This window comes from Oxyura jamaicensis, chromosome 1 (assembly GCF_011077185.1).
Source record: "Oxyura jamaicensis isolate SHBP4307 breed ruddy duck chromosome 1, BPBGC_Ojam_1.0, whole genome shotgun sequence".
NCBI lineage: Eukaryota > Metazoa > Chordata > Aves > Anseriformes > Anatidae > Oxyura > Oxyura jamaicensis.
The window spans coordinates 132,110,511-132,133,255 of NC_048893.1; positions in this window are offsets into that span (position 1 = coordinate 132,110,511).

Genomic DNA, 22,745 nt, shown 5'->3' on the forward strand with positions numbered 1-22,745 from the left:
CATCAGAAAGGTCTGGAAAATGGGGAGTGAAATATGGCTGCTATTTTCTGCAGAGACATGAGAGCAATAATATATTTTCAATTGCTGTATTACCTTAGGCACTTCCTGCATAGACACCCTTCTAATAGCAACATCCTGGTGCCCAAGCAGTTCAACAGCTATCAATACCGCAACAATTGCCACTGCTTTGTGAGAGATGAATAAAAAGAAAAAGAAGAAGGAGAAGAAAAGCAGGCCAGTAAGTGGATAAAAACAGTTTTCAAGGTAACAACACATAAATATTATCTATAGTACATGAAAGGCACTATATAGTGTGGAGCTATAGACCTATGAATAGTGAAGTATAAAAGCTTGCTAAGAAAAATAAAAGTGACCCCAAGTAGACACTATAGAGAGAAAGAAAACAAACAAACAAACAAAAAACAGCAACCTCAATATCTTATTCTTCAGAGCAAACTACTCCAGAAGCTAGCTGTCAGCTTACAGTATTGCCCTCTCCAGAAATGTGAAGCTACCAACTGCGGTAGCTACCACCTGCTGAAATAAGATATCTTTTCAAGATTATTAATATGTTTTATTTTTATTCTTGTGTTTGGCCGTATTCTTATTTCAGTGTAATGAATACTGTTGTCCTATTAAAAATTTTATCTCCTGTTTTAACTTTGTATCCTATTCAGTTCAAATCAGCAGCTTGGCACTCATTTGGGACCTTATATAACTATACTAGGACAGTGGGGTTGAAATCACCGAATTAAAAAATGCCAAGATTTCAAATCCCTAGAGCGAAATTATCTTTGTACAAATTAAAAATAGTAATAAGAAGAAACATCCTGCACTTTCATTTTAAAGAAGGTGGCTTGTTCATTCTGATCGGTGAGAGAAAATACCTTGATACCAACTGATACTAACTGAATGCTTCCTAACTTCAGACACGTGTATAAGCTGAAGCAAGAGAAGAGAAACTTCACAATATATGATGTAGATAGATTTCATAGGAACCATAGTCTAATCACCTTTACCTGCACATAAACCTCTATGACAGGAATTTGTCTACATGCAAAGGAAAAGCTTCTAATAGCTTTCCTCCTCACCCAACATTTTGAAGTTTGTAGATTTTTTAAGTAGAAATGTCCATCTTTCTCCCTTGAAAGATTTTTATTAATTTTTTTCTACAATATCATAGCTATGGCATTGACCAACAAAATAATGAAAAGAGCAATGCTTTAAGTTTACAGTTGAAACTATTTTAATATTACAGAGAAAAGAAGATAAACAGAACTTTCGTATTTAATTAGGCATATAATTCTATCTATATAAGTCTATCCATTCTGACTGAAATATCACTACTTTTTTCATTTTTTCTTTTTACATCCTCATATACCAGAAGCAGACCTGTTGAGACCACTTACTGCAGGTATTCATGTGCATATGTTGCCCTGAATTTACTGTGGTAAAGAGTGAAAAGTCTGACAAACAATGTATAAACCTGCTAGGACTGTCAGGCCAAGAGAGCACAACCAGCTTTACCTGTCAGTTACCTCTATTGTGAAGAAAAACATGTAAAACAATGAAAACTGAAAGCCAATTTGGGCGCCAAAAGGACTGTTGTGGTTTAACCTGGCCCGCAGCTAAACACCACACAGCCATTCACTCACCCTCCCCCCTCCCCTCTCTGGGATGGGGGAGAGAAAGAGGAAAGTGAAGCCTGTGAGTTGACATAAAGACAGATTATTAAGATGAGGAAATAATAATAACAATAATAGTAATAATAATAATAGTACTAAAAATAATAATGTGTACAAAACATGTGATGCACAATGCAATTGCTTACCACCCGCTGACCGATGTCCAGCCTATCCCCAAGCAGCCGGCTGCCCCCAACCCGGCTAGCCACCCCTATATATTGTTTAGCATGACGTCAGATAGTATGGAATACCCCTTTGGCCAGTTTGGGTCAGCTGTTCTGGGTTTGTCCCCTCCCAACTCCTGCTGCCCCCCTAGCCTGCCCACTGGAAGGACAGAGACAGGAGCTGAAAAGTCCTTGGCTTGGTGTCAGCACTGCTCTGCAACAGTTAAAACATCAGCATGTTATCAGCACTCTTCTCATCCTAATCCAAAACATAGCACCCTACCAGCTACTAGGAGGAAAAATAACTCTGTCCCAACTGCAACCAGGACAATGCCAAAGGGCGATCTATTGTTAGTACAGTTATCAGTGGATTTTTAACTCAGGCTTTAACTACATAGAAGATTCACAGAATCAGAGAAACGTTGAGATTGCAAGGGACCTCTGGAGGACATCTGGTCCAGCAACCCTGCTCAAGCAGGACCACCCAGAGCCAGGTGACCAGGACCACATCCAGGTGGCTTTTGAAGGTCTTCAGGGAGGCAGACTACACAAACTCTCGGGGCAACCTTCACCCATACTCCATCACCCACACAATAAAGATGTGTTTCCTGATGTTCAGACCAAACCGCCTGTGTTTCAGCTTGTGCCCATTGCCTCTCGTCCTGTCCTTGGACATCCCCTGAAAAGAGGCTCAGTCCTCCAGGCACCCTCCCTTTAGATAGTTATAGACATTGATAAGATGTCCCCTGAGCCTTCCCTTACGTAGGCTGAAGAGTCCCAACTCCTTCAGACTTTCCTCACAGGGAAGGTGCTCCAGTCCCTTAATCTTCTATGTGGCCTTTTGTTGGCCTCTTTCCAGTATGTTCCAGTATAAGTCTCTCTTATACTCCAAGTGCAGCCTCACCAGTGCGTAGAGGAGAAGGATAACCTCTCTTGACCTGCCGGCAATACTGAGCCTGATGCAGCCAAGGAAACTTCTTAGTGGCAAGGGCATATTGCTGACTCATGTTCAACTTGATGTCTGCCAAGGCCTCCCAGGTCCTTTTCTGCAAAGCTGTGTTCCAGCTGCAAGGCTTCCAGCATGTACTACTGGTGCCTGGGTTTGTCCTTCCTAGGTGCAGGACCTTGCACTTTCCTTGCTGAACTTCATGATATCTTTGTCAGCCCACCTCTCCAGTCTGTTGAGGTCCCTCTGGATGGCAGCTTGGCTCTCTGGTGAATCAGCCACTCCCTCCAGAAAGTATTGATATTAACTGGGTAAAATTTAATTCTACTACATATGACTTCCAGTATTATTGGGATGCTTAGTCACACCCCCCTCCTTTTTTATTATTTTTTTTTTGTCTTTTTCTTTGTTTGTTTTTAAATTCTGATACAATGTGAAAGAGCTTCTCCTTGCTCCTCTCTAGGGGACCGACACTTTGTATAATAATCCCTTAGAGAAACCCTAGTCCTTTGAATGTTACACTTCTAAGGTTCCCAATATGTATTGTTTAAACTTAGCCAGTAGATGCCAGAATTGAAGCTTCAAGTGCATACCCATGACTGCAAAAATACCTGTGCAATCCTACACAAAATGAACCAAAAAGAATAGGAGGCACTTTGTAATTCTCATGGGAAGTCTGGGACTGTGAATTATTCCTTTGACTCTGCTGTGGGAATTTGGCCTTTCAACCTCTCCTACATATATCCATTGTTTCTAGCTGGTCTATGAAGACTAAGGTGCAAGAGCCTGCTGATACAGCCTATATGAAGCATATAACTGCTAACACAGTTATGGTCATACATCTGAAATTGGACGTTTATTACTGTCAATCTAGTTCATTGCTCCTGCCACGAAAGCTAAGAACTCCATATATAACTCCTAAATATATTCTGTAAATAATGGAAACATGCCTTTCTGGAATGCTAAATTTGGACTGCCAGGCTTAGCCTGATTAAAAGCTTGCTTAGAGACAAAACCAGACTTGTTTTAGAAACAAGCAAACAACAGAAAAAACTTTTATCAAAAGCTTCAAGTAAAGAAGTGAATGCTCAACTAAAGTAAAGGCATAAGTCACTGGAAATGGAGATTGGTGGAAAGGTTAAAGAACTACTAAAAGGTGTTGTTATATCAAAGGATGTCTAAAAGAGGCTTCTGAAAACTTCAATAAGAGACACACCAAGCTGCCATGCATGTATGATTCCAGGCTTTCACCCTTTACCTTTTAAGTCTGGCCATTGTTTTGTTTGTTTGTTTGTTTCTTGCTTTCTTTTTGATTATTCTGAACAATAGATTTTACATGTTACCAAGCTTTTATTTCGGTAATCCCCTATTCAGCTGGGTCTTTCTACACAGATACCCAAGCTAGGTCCAATAGATCAGGATTAATTCTCTAAGCTATTCTTCATATAACAATTTTTATATTCAAAAAATAAATCAAATTCTCATTAAAGTTTTCAAGAAATTGTATCTTGATTATTTCCGTATGAATGTCTCTACCATGAATAAAGACATCTTAAAATGATCATTTTAGTGCATTCTGATGCACTTGCATTCTGATCCATTTTTGGAGTCTCCTTCCCTGGAGATATTCAAGGCCTGTCTGGATGCCTACCTGGGCAGCCTGCTCTAAGGAACCTGCTTTGGCAGGGGGATTGGACCCAATGATCTTTCGAGGTCCCTTCCAACCCCTACAATTCTGTGCTTCTGTGATTCTGTGGTACAGTAAAACATAGACTTGCTCAGCAGCACCCAGTGCAGCGATTCAGGTAAAACCTATGGTGATGGAGGTATAACTTATAATCACTATCAAGAGCTTCAGAGGCCACTGTCAATACAAGAGACATCATGGACCAAATAATTTCCAGAGATATAAATTTTGTCCTATCTTTGTAAGTGCCCCCTCTCTCCCAGAGAATAATATAGCATGTTACTCTAAGATATCTCTATGTTCAGTTTGTTTCACTGTATTAAAAAATAAAATAAAAATCACAGAAATACATTTTTCTAGTGACAGTGCATCATTTAGCCTTGATATAGGTTTGAGGAGAATTCAGATAGGGATGAAATTGAGCAATTGATCACAACTTGCTTATTTTCTAGTCTCCAGAATTCTTCTACTTTCTATCTAATTTACCCTACTCATGCAAAGCAGTACTGCCTAGAAATTTTTCTGGTCTCATAAATATCACAAGTGATGGCTCCTTTACTTCATTACTCAACAACATTTTGAACAGATTCCAGGCCAGAAATAATTTTTGAAATTATTTATCACTTTCTATTTTTGCAATTGCTTTCTCTTTCTCACACTTGCTCTGCTTTTTGCCTTTAAATAATTTGTTTTTGCTATTTATACTGTTCTATGATTTTGAATTGTTACTACCTATCTTTCTATTTGTCATTATTTAGACAATTCTGACAAAATTTGAGATGCAACTCTTAATGTCCTCAGATTACTAATCTTTTCTTATCTTAATCTTAATTATTAAACTTTTTTTTTTTGCCTATGTTCTTGTTCTAAACTTGTTCTAAACTATGTTCTAAACTATTTTTTTGCCTATGTTTGCCTATGTTCTTGCCTAAACATCATACCTATTCTCAAAGGATCAATGAAACTCTTCTAGTGCAGAAGTTGTCTTGATGATTTTATCATTGTAACTTCCAGAAAGGAATATGTCCCTATAATGCAAAAATTATAGTTCTGTAAGTTATCAATCACAAATGTGAAATCTTGAGTAAATTATGCAGAAACCCATTTTTTTAATAACATAATCAAGCACTTTTATCAATTGATAAAACAATTATCATGAAGTGTTCTATTTGTGTTTCTCTGTTCATCAAGAGATTCAAGTTACAAACATATCTTTACTTTCTTTTGCTTTCTTGGGGGTGGGGGGGGGGGGGCATACAGACAACTGCTATTTCTGAAATTGCTTGAATATTAACAACAGTAGAAACCAAAACCACCTAAACTTTCTCAGACAACAGTTAAACTTTTAGAACTATTTTGCTTCTAAACACATTTAAAAAATAGGATAGAACAAAGGAATTTTTACCTTCCCCCTTTTATTTTACTTTTATGACCAGATATAGGTTTCAAGTTGAAATTTGTAAACTATGTAGACTATGTCTCCGATGTGTCACAAAGAAGACTCAAAAGAACATTACCACGTAATTTATACAAAGCTTCCACTATACTACGTTACCATAAATTTCACCTTTTTTTGTATTTTGTGCATGACTAGATAATTACACTCTTACTAACAGTGTTTCTAGCTTGAATAAAAATGTCTATTATATGGACTTCAGACAAATTTGAAAATGCATGTTCTTAGTAATTGTTCAAGTTACAATATTTTTGTCCTCTGTATTTAACATTTAACTCCACAAACTCAAAAATTTAGTTACATAGTCACTTAACTTTCCTAAATATATTTTATGCCCCAGACAGGAAAGGGTCATCAGTTTTAGTGTCATAAAAAAACTTCAGTTTATCTTCTATCTTCTATTACACACAACAACTGTTATTCAGGGTTTAAATTCTTCAAAGGCGTAGAGGCATAGTTAGTCTCCAACTCTTAGTCAGTTAATTTGGCATAACATCTGTTCTTGTTGAAAAAAAAAAAAAAAAAAAAAAAAGAGAGAGACAGAAAGAAAAAGAAAAAAACTCTTTCTCTTACTTTAGTCTAAACTACCAAGCGTTTATGTGTCGTTCTTTGCTGTCTTCCCATCTCCTTTCTTCTGCCCCATTCTCACATTGTGAATTCAACACTTCCAGTCAGCTTTACTATTTTTTTTTTTTTCTTGTGTTAGATTGGCTTTCCATACAGGACTGAAAGTAAATTGTCTGCTTTGGCAGACTAGCTCTATGTCCTTTAATGTTCAGAATTCCTTTGGATGATGGTGGGAATCTTAAGTTTAAGAAGGATTCAAGTCATGAGGTATAACCAAGCCATATAACCACAGCATGAAGAAGTGCTCTTGCCTTGCGTATACCTCCTTTTATTGTGAGAGGGACACCTCCCACTCACCCCCCTTAAATACATATATATATATATATATATATATATATATATATATATATCAGTAACTGATTAGGGCAGTACAAAATGTTATGGTTATGCTATATTTTTATGTTACTTATACTATATATTTGATAGTCACACTATTTCTGTCCTTACTGTTTTTCAGTCATGTTGATACCAATGGAAGAATTTACAGAAATTTCAATAGAGGTAGGATTCAATTTTTTTAATCTACTGAAGCTAAAACAGGCCAGGCAATGCTAGATGACTAGTATAGGCTAGTATAGGCTAAGACCATTTCAGGGTACAGCAAAATCAGATAAGTCATGAGACCCCTGACATGAGACCACAACAGAAAGTCTGTTTAGGCCTTCAGTAGTAATGAATAGTAATGACAAAAGGTTATTTACTGATCCATGGGTTCCTAATATAGGCCTAATACAGAATTAGAAATACATTCGTGTTAGCTATAGATTTTTATAAAGCTCTTTCTTAACTGTAACTTCTTCTGAAAATTGAGCTATACAAACACAAAAATATTCTTCATGAGAATGTATGGGAAGTTCTGGGAAAAAAAGAAAAAAAAAAAACAAAACAAAAGGAAACATAACAAAATTAGTATATTTTGATACCTTTTTTTTTTTTTTTCCCAAAAATATTAGAGATTACCCTTTTGTTGCTGTTTCAGTGTTACCAGCAATAATTTCACAGAATGGCCTGTAGATAAAGTAGATAAAGAGCTGGGAAACATTCCTTTGATTCTAGAGTTATTGTGGATACTTTTCAGAAAGGATAATATCCTTATCAGCCACATGTCTGTGGTTCTACTGAGAGTGATGGACAAATGATTTAAGACTGAATCTCTGTGGAGCTCTCTTGAAAAGGCAGTAGAGGTTAATACCTAAGGATAACATGGCTGGGAAGCATAATTGTTCTGCAGAATCTATGGTATTAAGCTCTGTTTTACAATATACAAGATAAACAAATTATTACTTAGCTAGTAAACCAACTAGCTAAGATAAACAACCCTCTAAGACCTGCAAAAAAAAAAAAGAATTATCTTTTTAGATTGGTCACTACTATGAGGGTGTGGTTTTGCATATCTCCTGTTTGTTTTAAAATTAAAACAAACAAAGAAACAAACACCTGCTGTTTATTAACAAAAGTATTGAGAAAAAAAAAAAAAAAGTTGTTGTTTTCCTTGCAGTGGTTGCCATGATCTTGTTGCTTGCTAGCATGTCAACATCAAATACCATCTTGTCCTTCATTTGCATGGAACTGCCAGCTGTAATAAATCAACCCAGACATTTTAGAGCATAATAAAGCACATTAGATAAATTATGGCAAAACTTTTTGTCTTCTTTTGCCAAGTTTTGATCAATAGGATTGGTACTAAGAAAAGTAACATTGCTGCAGGGAGTTCTCAAGACCAAAATACCTTATTTCATGTTCATTAAGGTTCCAAGTTCATTTTCCCCTTGCTCTCATAATAATTATATCTATATAGTACAGAAACCCTTTTTTGGAGGGTGTTTGCTCTCCCTGATTGGATTCAAATGAAAAGCTGCCTCCCTCTATGGGCTGATTTCTTTTGCCTGTCTAATCAGCAGCATGGCCTGAATCTTAATTACAGGTTAGGGACTTAATGAATGAACTTGAAGAATATTATTTTAGTGCTTGAAACACCAGTAAATAGAGTGATTTTTTTTTTTTTTTTTAATTTGGGTCTTCGTTCATGAAGTCTCCTTTAAGTAGTATGAGAATATAAGCTTTAAAATGAGAACATGTTAAAATAATAACAATAATCAACAAGAGTTAGTAGAGACTTAAAGAAATAAAGAGATGAATGAAAAAAAAAAAAAAAAAAAAAAAAAAAGAAAAAAAAAGTGAGGAAAGCTTTAATAAAATAATGATTTTAAAATTAATGATCCCACATACTTTAAAATACTTTAACCTACAGCAGTAAACTCTCAGGCACAAGAACATGTATCTGTGACCACTTTTCAGTTGAAATTAATGATTGGAGTGGATTTAAGCTCACATTTGTTGAACATCCAATTTACACCTACAGTCTTGGTATCTACTCAGGGATTTGGGCTTTCTTCTAGAGTGTTGTAGTACCTGTACAGGTGACGGGAAGAGACTACTGGTTTTGAACACCTCCAGAAGATTCTGTGTGTTTATCTAGTTTGGGTTTGAAACTTAGGTAGATATCTCCCTCTAGGAGCATTCAAAAACATTCATTGGGCTATATTGGCACCTGAAGCACTCAGGAGTAGAGTTTTTCTTAGCATGTAGGAGAAAAATGATCAATCCCCGATCAATTTCTTCCCCAAAATGGATTTTCTGATTCTGCCATTCAAGACCAAGTCTGCAAACACAGACCTTTTACACAAAAGACAATGTACTCTTCTCTTTACTGAGTTCTTTTTGTTTCTTTAACAGAAATCTGAGAATAATAATAATAATAAAAGTGAAATATCTTCATACAGCGCCTTTCTGTTTTTTTCCTTTAAACATTGGTATAAGAGCTTCATCCACTTCCCCCCCCCCCCCTCCCCCCATGGATTTTTTACAATGTCAAGGAGATAAAGAGAAAAGAAAACTTCATTGGTTTTATGTTGGTTGATGAAAAAGGAAAAATAAGAGAGGAAATCTGGTGCATCAGGACCTGGTTAACACCAGCTTTAGAACTTGAACAGACACCAGTAGGTTTATTAATAATCCTCAGCAATTTGATCTGTTTCCTGTTGAAACAGGAGGTTTTTTATTATTTGGTTGGTTGATTTTTGTTTTGTTTTATTATGAGGAAAAAATATATTGTTACACAGTACCAGAGATATGAGATTGTTCATTTGTACATAGTCAACGCACAAAAACCTCAGAATGTCTAGATGGAATGCTTAAAATTAAATGAATGTTTACCCTATAAAGTTCACAATTATAGAACCCAAACATATTCATTGGCTAAATTGAGTTAACACAGACTCAAATTGTGATTCTACTCTACAGAGAAAATTCAGTTCCTTGTGTTTCATTTAATTAACACAATTCACAGAATCACAGCATCACAGAACTGTAGGGATTGGAAGGGACCTTGAAAAATCATCAGGTTCAACTCCCCTGCCAAAGAATTCCTTCTTTGCTGTTGAAGAATAGGGAGGATTTTTATTTTACTCTAATGGTTTTACTTCTACATTTAATTCTACAGGCTGAAGACAGAAAAAATAAAACTTAAAATTTTCCATCATTCCTATAAATATGCAAATTTAAACTTTCTCACAGCTGTGTCCTTCCAGTCCCACAGTGGAGTTTAATCCTTGACTGGATTAACTAAACCCATCAAGTTAGATTTCCATTCTACTTTTTCCTAAATTTCTGTCCTTTCTCAATTCAATTGTCCCATCCCTTTGACACCGTTTGAATCCTCAAAGACTATTATCAATACCATACAAAAGACATCTGTAGCTTTTGTTGTACTGAGCTGCCTTTGACCTCTCAATATAGTCAGGTAACTATTTCTAGATAAGTTGAAGGACAACATTCAGTGTGAGTCCATAAATTTATACAAAAAGCTGAACAGTAAGACACGTTAAACACAGCCATGACACAATTTAGTTTTATCTATAAACTGATTTTTTTCTCCTTGTTTAAAGTTCTTCACATCGGGCTTCTCTCAAGGGAACCTTCTATTTCTTTATCCTCTCTAGAAAATAATATCCATGCTTTAAAGTCAATGGGCCCTCCAAAATTGTTTCTTATTACACAAAATTGAAAATAACTTTTTACTGCAATTGACTGAAATTGGAACATTTTATTCATGGTTATCTAAGTTAGGAGAGTGAAAATATAGGTTGTGTTAATAAATAACTAATATGGTACTTTTGAAAAGCATTATGACATCAAGCATCCACAGAACCTTATAAAAACAAAAAACAAAAAAAAAAACAGCTGTTGAAAAGACTAACCATAAAACTATCAATGTTTACAAGATTTTATTATACAGACCTAATGGCTCCCATGGTTTTAACACACTGCAAAATAGAGTCTTTCCTATTGCTTATGAACACAAAGCACATCTCCCTAAAGGGACTTTTCTTCCTACAAGCTATCAGTGCAATCAAAACTAGTGATGCATTTTATTGCATTACTACTTCTTGAAGAAACACATTTTTATTGTAATAATATTTCATAAAGACCTCCTGCTGGCAATGTAAAAAGTAACTATCTAATAAAGTTTAGCAATGTACTCCTGCAAACCCATTTAAAAAATGTTTAATAGGCTAGTGAATATAGTTTCTGTTTTTAAATCTACCACTTAAAAATAATATCGTAAGGCTGAGCTATTGCATGCAGCTTCTACCATCCACTTTTCACCTTGTACCTTGTGTAAAAAAAAAAAAAAAAAAAAAAAAAAAAAAAAAAAAAAAGCATCTTCCTTCTGAAAATTGCAAAAGTGCTGGAAAGTCTTGCATAGTCTAAAATAAGCTTGCTGTGTCTGATATACTGGATATACACACAGCATATATATTTTTTTAAAAATTATTGCACTAATGGATCTTACCACACAAGAATATTTGGTTATAAAAATAAATGTGAAAAGAGATAAAACTTTCTAAAACATAGAAGTTTATTGTTAAGAATAAACAAACAACAGGGAATACTCACAAGATTAATTCTAGCCTGTTGAAGTTAATATCCCGATATTGTATCTACTCTCAAGACAAATTAACAGATTACTCTAGAGGACAATTGAGAACAGAAAGCCAATACAGTACCTCTAATGCTATGCATACATTAGCAAATAACAACATTATTTGCTCTTAAAATACAAACAGATTTGCAGAGGGGAAAAAAAAAAAAAAAAAAAAAAAAAAAAAAAAGGTACTGAGGACGTAATCACTTCATACACATTTATGTTTTTTTTGTTTGTTTGTTTGTTTGTTTGTTTTTACGGTATCTCCACAATGCCTGTTAGTGACAACAGGAAGGCATTAAGCACAATTCTCTAATTCATTTAGTTTCCTCAGAAATATGCAGTCTGCCTGCCCTGAGTGTTCCACAACATATGCCAAAGTGTTATAAGAAGGAACAGTCAGGATATTCACTTCATAAGCATACTCTTAACTCTCACTAGAACAGTGAGGTAAATTAACTTAGAAGTTCTCAAAAGTGCACTTTGGGTTAGATAGTTTAAGGGCATCGTTTAATAAGATCGCATGCACAATATAAAACTGACCTATCCTATACACAATGGTTTAGGAAAGGGGGAAAGAAAAAAAAAAGGGGGGGGGGGCCCAGCATAGAGGGGAAGGAAGGGAGAGGGAGAGATAGAGAGATTTTACTGTAACTTAAAAAAATAAAAATAATAAAAAAATCTGTCAACAGGAGAGCACTCACCCAGTATAATGGTCTGGAATCTATTCTTAAACACCGACATTTTCCAACTGGCTCTGAGCACTAACTTTCTCAGCTGTCCTCCCTAGGATAATTGGGCAATTAGCCTTTGTCTCTCTGACTAATTACCAGCTCAGCCTACCCGGCTGTTTCTCAGAGAAACCCAGGCAACCACAGGCAGAGAAAATAGGAAAATATAGCCTTTTATGGACATCAGATATATCCGTATCATTCACCGGGCTACACTATCACAACCCACTTGTAGTGAAAGCACAAGTCGGAGACCTTGACCTGATGGGTCTACTGGGTAGTTAAAAATGATTGCTTGATGAGATGTAGCTTTCTGCTTGTGCAAATAGTAGTAGCTCCTCAACCTGCTCTGACTCTGACTAGAAACAATTCATAGGTCTGGTAGGAATGCATATGATGAGTGTGCTTGGAGGTAGTGAAGTGATTTTAGAGTAATAGAGCATCAATCTGGCAAGAGGGAATAAAAGTGAAAGTAAATAAATCCATAAATAATAGAGCAGAAGAGGTTATTTTCTTTCATCTATGTATATGTGACATTCCCTGTGGAGACATTCACATGTATATGTGACATTCCCTATTACCACTGGGTGGGGGGGAAATTTAGGTCCTTCTCTTTCTCTCTGTCTCCCTGCACTTGCCCCACCAAAGACATGATATGAGAATCATTAGAAACTGGAGAGAACAGCAAAATAAATTATGTCAGAAATGAAATGAAGGTTCTATGTTGTACTGGTTATGGCTGGTATGGAGTTAACTTTCCCTGCAGTGGTCCATACAGTGTTGTACTCTGCACTTGCAACTAAAACAGCCCTGATATCCCACCAAAGTTTTGTCTATTGCTGAGCAGTGCTGGCACAGCATTGACTGTCTCCAATCCCTCCAGAGCCAGAAGGCTGGAGGTGGGCAAGAGGTGGGAAGGGTACATTACCAGGGCAGCTGACCTAAACCAACCAAAGGGATATTGCATAGCCTACAATGTCACACTCTGCAATAGAAGGTGGGAAAGGGGAAGGAAATTTGGGCTCTTGTTATGAAGATATCTGTCCTCCCAAACAACCACTCTGTGTATTGAGGCCCTGCTTCCCAGGACATGGCTGAATATCTCTTTTCGATGGGAAGTAGAAAATAATTGTATTTCTTTTCTCTCTCTCTTTGCTTCTGCACAGCCTTTGCTTTTTTTTTCTTTTTTTTTTTCTTTTTTTTTTTTATTTTTTTCTTTTCTTTCTTCTCCTGTTTCTTTTCTGTTTAATTAAAATATCCTTATGTCAACCTGTAAGCCTTTTTCGTTCCATCAGTTTTCTTTCACTCCCTCCCTTTGAGGAGAGGGAGTGAGACAGTGGTTGTGGAGTTTAGTTTTAAGGTAAAACCACTATAGTCCTTTTTGGTATTCAACAAGAGGTTCAGAGGGTTGAGATAACAATAGATTGGATCAGAATACTTTGGAGATAATTTACAGTTATCATATTTAAGAGTTGCTAGCCACAGTCTTGTCTGGTTTGCTCCTAATATTGTGCTATGTGATCCTGTTTTATGTGATCCATGCCACGTTCTCCCTTTTGCAATAAATAGATTGTTAAAGGCTGTTTTTTTTTTTTTTGTTTTGTTTTGTTTTGTTTTGTTTTGTTTTTCAGTACATTATGCTGTAACGCACTGGCCTTGAGCCTAATCTGGTATTTGGGCCATGTATTGCTATCAGCTCTGTTCTTAAGGAACTATCTCTTGGAGAATATTAACAACTACACTCTTTTTTTTTTTTCTCCTCTGGAAGTCAATAGGTGGAGGATATCAGGAATGGTACCTCCTCCTCTCTTCTTTATAGGCTAATTACAATAGATTCTGAACATTTTGAACATCATAACCAACATACCTATTGCTAGGAAAACTGAGCATGTCACTCACCAGTATAGACAATCATTTGGAATGTCACAATAAAACTTAGTTAATATTACAAAGATGAGGGTGGAGACACTGGCCACAGCAGGTGTTAATTCAATTAACTTTTTTTTTTTTTTTTTGAAAAAATTGAACTTATTTGTATGAACTTTTTTCTTCCCCCAGTGACTATATGGGGATTTTATTGCCTGCGTATTTTATTGTATAAGTGCCATGCAAAAGTAAGTCAACTCAGCCTAAAGCTTTCTGAATGAAGGGATTTTTCATTTGCCTTTCTTTTTTTTATTGTTGCACTTTAGATCTTTAAAATGCTTCACTACACAATAGAGGTTTGATAGCATCATAAACATCTGCAGAGTAGGGCATGTTGCATGCTTCAACAAGTAGCATGGAGAAGAGTTCTCATGGAGAACACTGTAGAGTTCACCAGTTGGCTAAAGACAGAGTTCAGTAACCCGTACATTCCTTGAGGAATACATTTTAGAAACTGATGAACTATTCTATAAATGTTGAGGTGAGAGTGGAGAAGAAAGGGTCATCTTTTCTAATGCTCTTCATGCTGTTTTCCCACTGAGATTGCATTTGATTACTTGGATTGCTCATTGTTAGCCAATGGATTGAAACACGGGTGAGGTCACAGTTTCAAATAGTATATAGATCGAGGCTTGTCATTCAGGAACTGGAAAAAAATGGGTTGTAAAGTGCTACAAAGTATGTGTGAAGAAAACAATAACTGCATGTTTGCTTTTTTGCTCTAATATCAATGAAGTGGACTTTTGGGGTGGGAGGGAGGAAGAGTAGCAGTGCAATACAAGTGGAACCAACTAATAGTATATAATAAGTCAAAAGTCAAAAAAAAAAAAAAAAAAGCAAATACTGCATACAATTCTTAACCTATGTTTTAATATTTTTTCTGGATTACTATTCTGAGAGAGGGATTTAGGGTCTCCGACCAATAGGGCTTTTCATCAATCTTATGACTAATCTCCATCCTATAGACTTTCTTGATCAGCTCACCATACTGGGTTTACGTGGAAAGGTTTTGGTAGCAGGGAAGCTGCAGGGATGGCCTCTGGGAGCAGAGCCCAGCAACTGCCCCAGTCAGATCAGAGCCAGGTCCAGCCAGCTCCAAAGGGTACCCACTGCTGCCACCATTGGACAGAGCCGAGCTACTGAGTGACGCTGGCTGTGCCTCTGGGAGAGCTGAGTTAAGGAACAGAAAAAAAAAAAAAAAAAAAAAAAGCCTCTTGGAGAGAGGATTGAGAAAAACAACCCTGCAGCCCCCAAGGTCAGAGCTGCAGGAGGGCAGGAGGTGCTCCAGGCAGGCAGCAGCAGTTCCCCTGCAGCCTGTGGAGAGGCCCCTGGTGGAGCAGGCTGTCCCCCTGCAGCCCATGGGTCCCACACGGAGCAGATCTCCACGCTGCAGCCCGTGGAGGAGCCCCCGGTGGAGCAGGTGGATGTGGCCTGGAGGAGGCTGCGGCCCATGGAGAGCCCCCGCAGGAGCAGGCCCCGGGCCGGAGCTGCAGCCTGTGGAGAGAAGCCCACGCAGGAGCAGGGGTCTGGGGGGAGCTGCCGCCCGTGGGGGACCCGTGCTGGAGCAGTTTGCTGCTGGGGGATGGACCCCGTGGTACGGAGCTGTGTGGGAGCAGTTCTTAAAGAGCTGCTGCCTGTGGGCAGCCCCCACAGACTCAGCTGGGGAAGGATGGCATCCCGTGGGAGGGACTCCACGGGGAGCAGGGGCAGGGAGGGACCATGAGGGAGCCCCGGAGACAAAGTTTTAGGGACTGACCACAGTCCCCATTCCCTTTCCCCTATGGCTGCTCAGAGGGAGAAGGTAGGTTGTGGAGGGGACAACATGTTTTTAGTGTTTTTTGTTTTTATTTACACCTTTGATTTTCTCTGCAAATGTTTTTGTACCAATGGATATTGTCTTTTCTCTTTCCACAAACCTCTACAGTCCTTCCTTTCTTTTTCCAACCCCTAACTGTGTCATGTTGGATTCCATGACCGATATGATTTTCCCATGCCCTGAATTCCTTCTTTCTGTATATGGTAATTTCCATCATTCCAAGCCAATTAACAAACTAGAAAAATAAATAAATAAATAAAATCTGAAGGTTTTCAATTGTACGAAACTCCTAGCTTTCCCTAAATATAATATCCACTGATTTTAGTCAGCAGCGTGGGTCCCTGCCAGAAATGGTAACTTCCCATTCAGCTTTTTGTATTTAGCAATTAAAAAATAAAAAAAAATAAAAAAATAAAAGCAAACAAATGAAATATTTAAAATACTTTTAATTTTATAATGTTAATAGATATCTTTTTATATAGGCATAGTAATGTGAGGTGATTTGTTGTATGCAGAATACTAGTCTATATAACCTGGAGTCCTGTTCCAGGTGACTTGAAATGTCATTTCTCTGACCATCAGTGTGTCATAAAAGAATACATGAACAGACTGATCTTTCCCCTCTTAATATTTCTCACAGTTCGTAGTTTAGATCCTGCCTGAGCCAGAAATTGTTCAGTCTACTTACTTAATAGTTACATATCTTCTAATTTGCCTAATCCCTTTTTGTAACTGTTTTGGTTCCCACAGAATTGTATTGCAAGGAAGTCTGCAATTAAATTATGAATTGTATGAAAAAAAAAAAAAAAATCTGCTTGGTATTTGTATTGAATCTGCTATCCAAGAAATATGCAGTGCACCAAGCTACTCCTATGTGAACAATTCCTTACTAACAATGTCTGTTGTACTATTCATGGTGCTTTAACCTTCCTCCTGTTTTCTATGCTGAGAAAGGCTCTACAATTGTCACAGTAGATGTGATCAGCATATTTCTCTCTTTTATTCCTTTTCACATTTTGTTGCGTCTTCTCAAGGACCACATACAATGGGGAAGGAAATGGTATACCATGCATTTATACAGGAGCAGCATTTTCTATTTATCTGTTCCTTTCCTAATAACATCTCATAATCTGTTAGGCATTTTGACTGCCATGCAACGCTAAGCTGATGTTTTCAGAGATCTGACAGCGGCATAATAACTGAGAATACATCACTGCATAGATCTACTTAGAATGCATTTATTCAAGTACACTTCTTAACACTGAATGTTGTCTGTTCATTTTGCTACTCAATATCACAAGATTTTTCTAAAAATCTTCAGTCAGCTTTAAATTTGACTATCCTGAATAATACCTTATCCTTTGTAAGATTTTTCATCACTCCATAGGCTCACTCTACCAGGGCATTTATCAATGGATTGAACTGCTCTTGTGCAGATTTTACAAACCCTCTTAGCTAGTATGTAACACAGAGTTGCATTGTCTTGATTTTACTTATGACAAGGGAGCTACATTTGGTGATCAAAATCTATTACAGAAAAGGTACCTTATTACTCACAAGAAGTCTTCACATTTACTACTGTAAATATAATCCTCTAATGTATTCATATATGCTGTTAGTAAGCTGGAACTCTGTAGTCTCTCAAAATGTCCAGGGAAAAGACACTATTAAAACATAATACAAAAGCATAAATATATTTCAATGTTGTGAATATTATGCATATAATGTGATTATCGTACACCTTTGAAAAGGAGATTCTCTGTAATCATAATCAAATATAAAAAATGTTGTCTTCATTTATGGCAAACTAACTGTAAATCTCTCTGAGCCTGAGTCAAGGCTTGTTCTGGTTTAATCATTTTAATTGCAGTGAGTTGGTTTAGATTCAGGTTTTCTGTGTCAGGCTTCTGAACATAAGACCCAAAGCAAACATTCTGATGTTGTTGCAGGCTATAGAATAGTACATGGTCCTTCCAGTCATGGTGAAAGAGATGACAACCTGCTTATATTTATTTACACAATTTCAGACTTCTTTCTGAGTTTCTTGGTAAGATTTGCAAATGTGTGATTTTTTTATTTTATTTTTATTTTATTTTTTTCCCAATCAGTAGTGGAACTATGAAAATCCAGAACAGTTTCAGCTGTTCAATGTAGTATTACTATAAAATCTAACTGTTTTGCCTCTGGAACATTTAGTAAATTCATAGGTCTGTTTTGCATACCATCCCTCTCTACCACCTGCCTCTCTATTTTGTAAAAGTTGTCAACGTCCCCAGGCTATTCGGTACCTAGAATTGAAATGTCTCACTTAGGAAAATTTTAAAGAAAACCATGTCAGTTATTCTGAAATTAATATTCTTTTTGCCTGCTTGGAAAAAGTCATTAAGTTAACCAATATTCATAAATGTCTGAACTACAACTGCTTTTTAAGCCAGTAAGTTGTTTAATTGACAAAATTGTACCAATACCCCTTTCAGAGTCAGTATACTAGTCCTTGCTCATTTATGTGCAAAAGTGTTCTCAAATTACTAAATGACACAGAATAAGAGTTCTGCAGATTGGATTCATTTCATCTAACAAACTGGTGAAAATCAGGACCCATTTCACTGGAACCAGTGGAGCTAGATTTGATTGCTATAATATCTTGATAAATAAAATAAAAATAAATAAATAATAAAATTAAAGATTGAAATCTTTCTTTACCGCCTCAGATTTAGGTTTACATTAGAGTATTGCAACCCCATTAGCCATAATGGGATTGTACAAGAGTAGTTCATAGCAGAAATTTATCTAGCATATCAATGATCCATTAAGGATAAATGCTTTAAAATGCTAAAATGCTGTACAGTCTTCCTATTTGAAACACAATAATGTGTGATGCTATTTACCTTCTTGAAGTTAAATTTTAATAATCTCTTACTGTTCCAGCAGTACATTGTATCCTTGCAAGCTTGAATCCATTTACCTTACAGCTGTGCTGCATCAGTCTTTTCTGGTATATTCTTTGTAGCATGCCAAATTACACCACTTTGTTTATCACTGCTCTAGAAGGCAGCAAAAGTGTGCAAATCATAATTTTCCCTTTTTCTGAACAGTTAAGGAAGATGAGTAGTTTTCCGCTGTTTAGTGGCAGGAGCAATGGTCTCAGAGTTTTAATGCTTTCTAAGAAATGTAAAATCAGAAGCTCCATGCATGCTTTCAAAGAAACTACAGTGCTTCCATCACGCTGAAGAAAAAAAAAAAAAAAAAAAAAAAGAGAGAAAAAAAAAGAGAGAAAAGAGAATAAATACATTAATTGTAAATCTGAAACAGTGGTGTGTATCAAACAGCCAAAGTTTGCTTTGTGCCCTATTCTTTTCCTTTTCTCTGTTTTGTTTTTCTTATCATCCTTTTATTAGTGCAGAATAAAAGGTGGTGTTTCCTTCAGGGTACTTCAATTACAAGAGAAATCAAGCATGAAAAAGACAGTTACAATCTGATAAAATACTTATTAAACTGAGGGGCCATATCATATGATGTTATCTCTTGGCACTTGAACTTTCTCATCCTGAAACCAAGACTTGGCAGTAATCCTTATTATTAAGACTATCAAGAATGATACTAAAATTCACAGCTCCTGGTTTCTTCTACTGGGATTTTAGACTGTTTTTCAACAGAAATTACCTGGATTGTTTGGGGGCTATAGATAGATATTTCATATGGGGAGGAAAATGTGTAATATAAAAATGGAGGGGAAAGAAAAATGACATCTAAACAGAATAAGATATTTACAGGCTAAGAAATAAATATGTAATAGGATATGCAAAGATAACAGTCATTCCAATCTGAAAAGTGCAGTGAGATGAAATGCTTAGAACTCCATAGATTTCTTAGTAAACATTTGACAAAAATCTCAGAACAATGCAGTTTTGAATAATGAAAAAAAAAAAAAAAAAAAAAAAAAAGAAAAGGCTTAATCCTCTATTTTCTCAGATTTTTATCAAACAAACAAACAAAAAAAAAAACTTGTACTATGCCATTCATTGTGCTGATTATTTTCTCTGGTCTTTATTTCAAGACTAGTATATGCCGTTGTTCTCAGTTCAGGTTGTAAAGATGTTTTTAAGTATTCTGTTCAAGTTCAGAGATCATACTCCTGCTGATGTTATTTGCTATTTCAGGGGCCAAATAACTGATCCATATTTAAAATTCCAATTACGTTTAATGTGAACTCTACCAGTGATGGGCTGGCCTGGTAATTTTTTTAAAGTGACTAAGGATGTCTCACAATTCAGTAATATGTAAACCTCAATTTAAGTTGGATATTGTTCTTACCAAGTTTACATCATTCAGGTTAATAATATTTATGCTGGGTTTCCACAGTCCAAGTAAAATCAGAAGAATAATTTAAATGAAATATTTCATATGTTCAGGAAAGGGATTAGAGAACAGTACAATCTTGCTGAAATTAAGTAAAACAAAAACTTTCCATGACCTTTCCAAAGCAATTTTCTGTCATTTATTTTGGGCTTTAGAATATGGCAGAGAGGTGTTTTACAACAGATATCTCTGCCTAAATCTGACTATTTTAATTATTTGAAAATGTATTTGCACATTTGACAGAGATTTATCAATCTGCAGCTATATTCTCTGTTTAGAATGTGATAGCTGATAAGAAAATGGCTATCTGTCAATAGCCATTGGTGAAATAAGATTAATGAAGTGACCTGATATCTTAAAGTCTCCATTGCATTTTTATTTACATTTAAAGATGCCCAAGATTATAAAGATTGCTTAGACAGATCATTCTCCAGTACTCAACATTCCTTCTATTTCACTGCTGTGACAAAGTCATTCAGTGTGAGGTATAGCTGCATGGCACCTGTCTAGATTTGAGCACAGTATTCAGTACCAGATCATATCACCCACATCTTATATTATTCTTGGGGAAAACACGATTGTTTACTGTAAAAGCTGATGTTCTATTCATGCCCTTTATTTGTCTTTGATAGATTCTTCTGTTAAACCAGACTTTAACTCTTTCATGCTCTCAATTAATTCACATATTTTGAAGAATATGTGAAAAACAGAAACCATAATGAACACTTCTTCTCTTCATATGATATTTTTCTACAAGTCCTGCTGGCTAGCAATGGTAGATTCTGTGTTTATTTAAGACAAATATATGGTAGACTTAAGAGATGGTTCTTCTAAACTGTATTTCTGTTAAGAAATACAGTTTAGAATTCTCTTATTTTAGAATTTATTTAGAATTCTCTTATTTTCTGTGCATCATCTTTCACTCCAGTGTTCCTTCAACACTGTTCGATGTCTGCTTTTAGAAATACATGTTTGTGAATTAGGTGAAGCAAACTCCAAGATACGTTTTCAGTATTTGCAGAATACCACAGTCAAAGAATGAGGCAGGTTTATCTTGAAAATAACCCTGGACTGCTCCACTAAGTACTGAAAGCAGAGGCTGTTGAACATCCAGCAGTTAGAAAGCCTACTCTTAAATATTAAAAGTCAGTCCAGAAGGAACAATGAAAAGAAAGATTTTCACGGAGACCTGGGATATTGGAGGAAGTGAGAGAAGTGAGGAAATAAGGGACAGAAAGGGAGAAGGAGGGAGAAAGATAGAGGGAAAGAAGTGGAAATTGGTATGGGAAGAGGACTAAAAACATTCTATGAGTGAGAAGGAGACTATAGGAAAAAAAGATGCAAATAAAAAATATGGTAAATACCTTTGGGGAAAATACTGCAGGAAACTATAGTCTATTATCTGATGTATTTAATAGCATGCATATTGGATGCTATTATGACAGACATTTTCTAGTAAATATATATATATGTAAAACCACTGAGTAATATGTTCTGTCCAATGTAATTCTTTGCTTTTCCTTGTGATCTCTGTTTAATTTTTTAAAATTTCTCTGATAATATCAGAACACCTATTGGATGTCATGTCATTCATAGCCTGAATATGTGAAACTAAAGTTTCAAAGTTATGAGATTCAACATTTCACATAGAAGGCTTTATTTGGTCATTCTACTATTCCCAATTTACTTTAAACAGTATACAGCTGTGAATATAGGGTAGTATCACTAAAGCCATCAACATATGTAAGATGACTTTTTGAAATGCAATGTGTACATTGGGGCACTTCAGCTAGATAACATTATTACATATTCTTTTTATAAAGCATATATATACATAGCATATATATACATATGCTTTGTAAAAACACCCACTCACACATATTAAGGACCTAATCCTTTTTTAATGTATGTGCTTCATTACGAGTTAGTTCAATGAAATCAAAGGATTTGTATCAATACAATCAAGATATGGATTGAAACTTTTATATCCAGTTTGAGATCTATATTCAGAAAAATATTTATGCAATTTTGGAAAAGTAGGTAGAAAGCAGCTTTGCAGAAAAGGACCTGGGAGGCCTTGGCAGACATCAAGTTGAAAGTGAGTCGGCAGTGTGCCCTTGCAACTTAGAAGTTTCCTTGGCTGCATCAGGCTCAGTATTGCCAGCAGGTCAAGAGAGGTTATCCTTCTCCTCTACGCACTGGTGAGGCTGCAATAGGAGTATAAGAGAGACTTATACTGGAACATACTGGAAAGAGGCCAACAAAAGGCCACATAGAAGATTAAGGGACTGGAGCACCTTCCCTGTGAGGAAAGTCTGAAGGAGTTGGGACTCTTCAGCCTACAGAAGGAAAGGCTCAGGG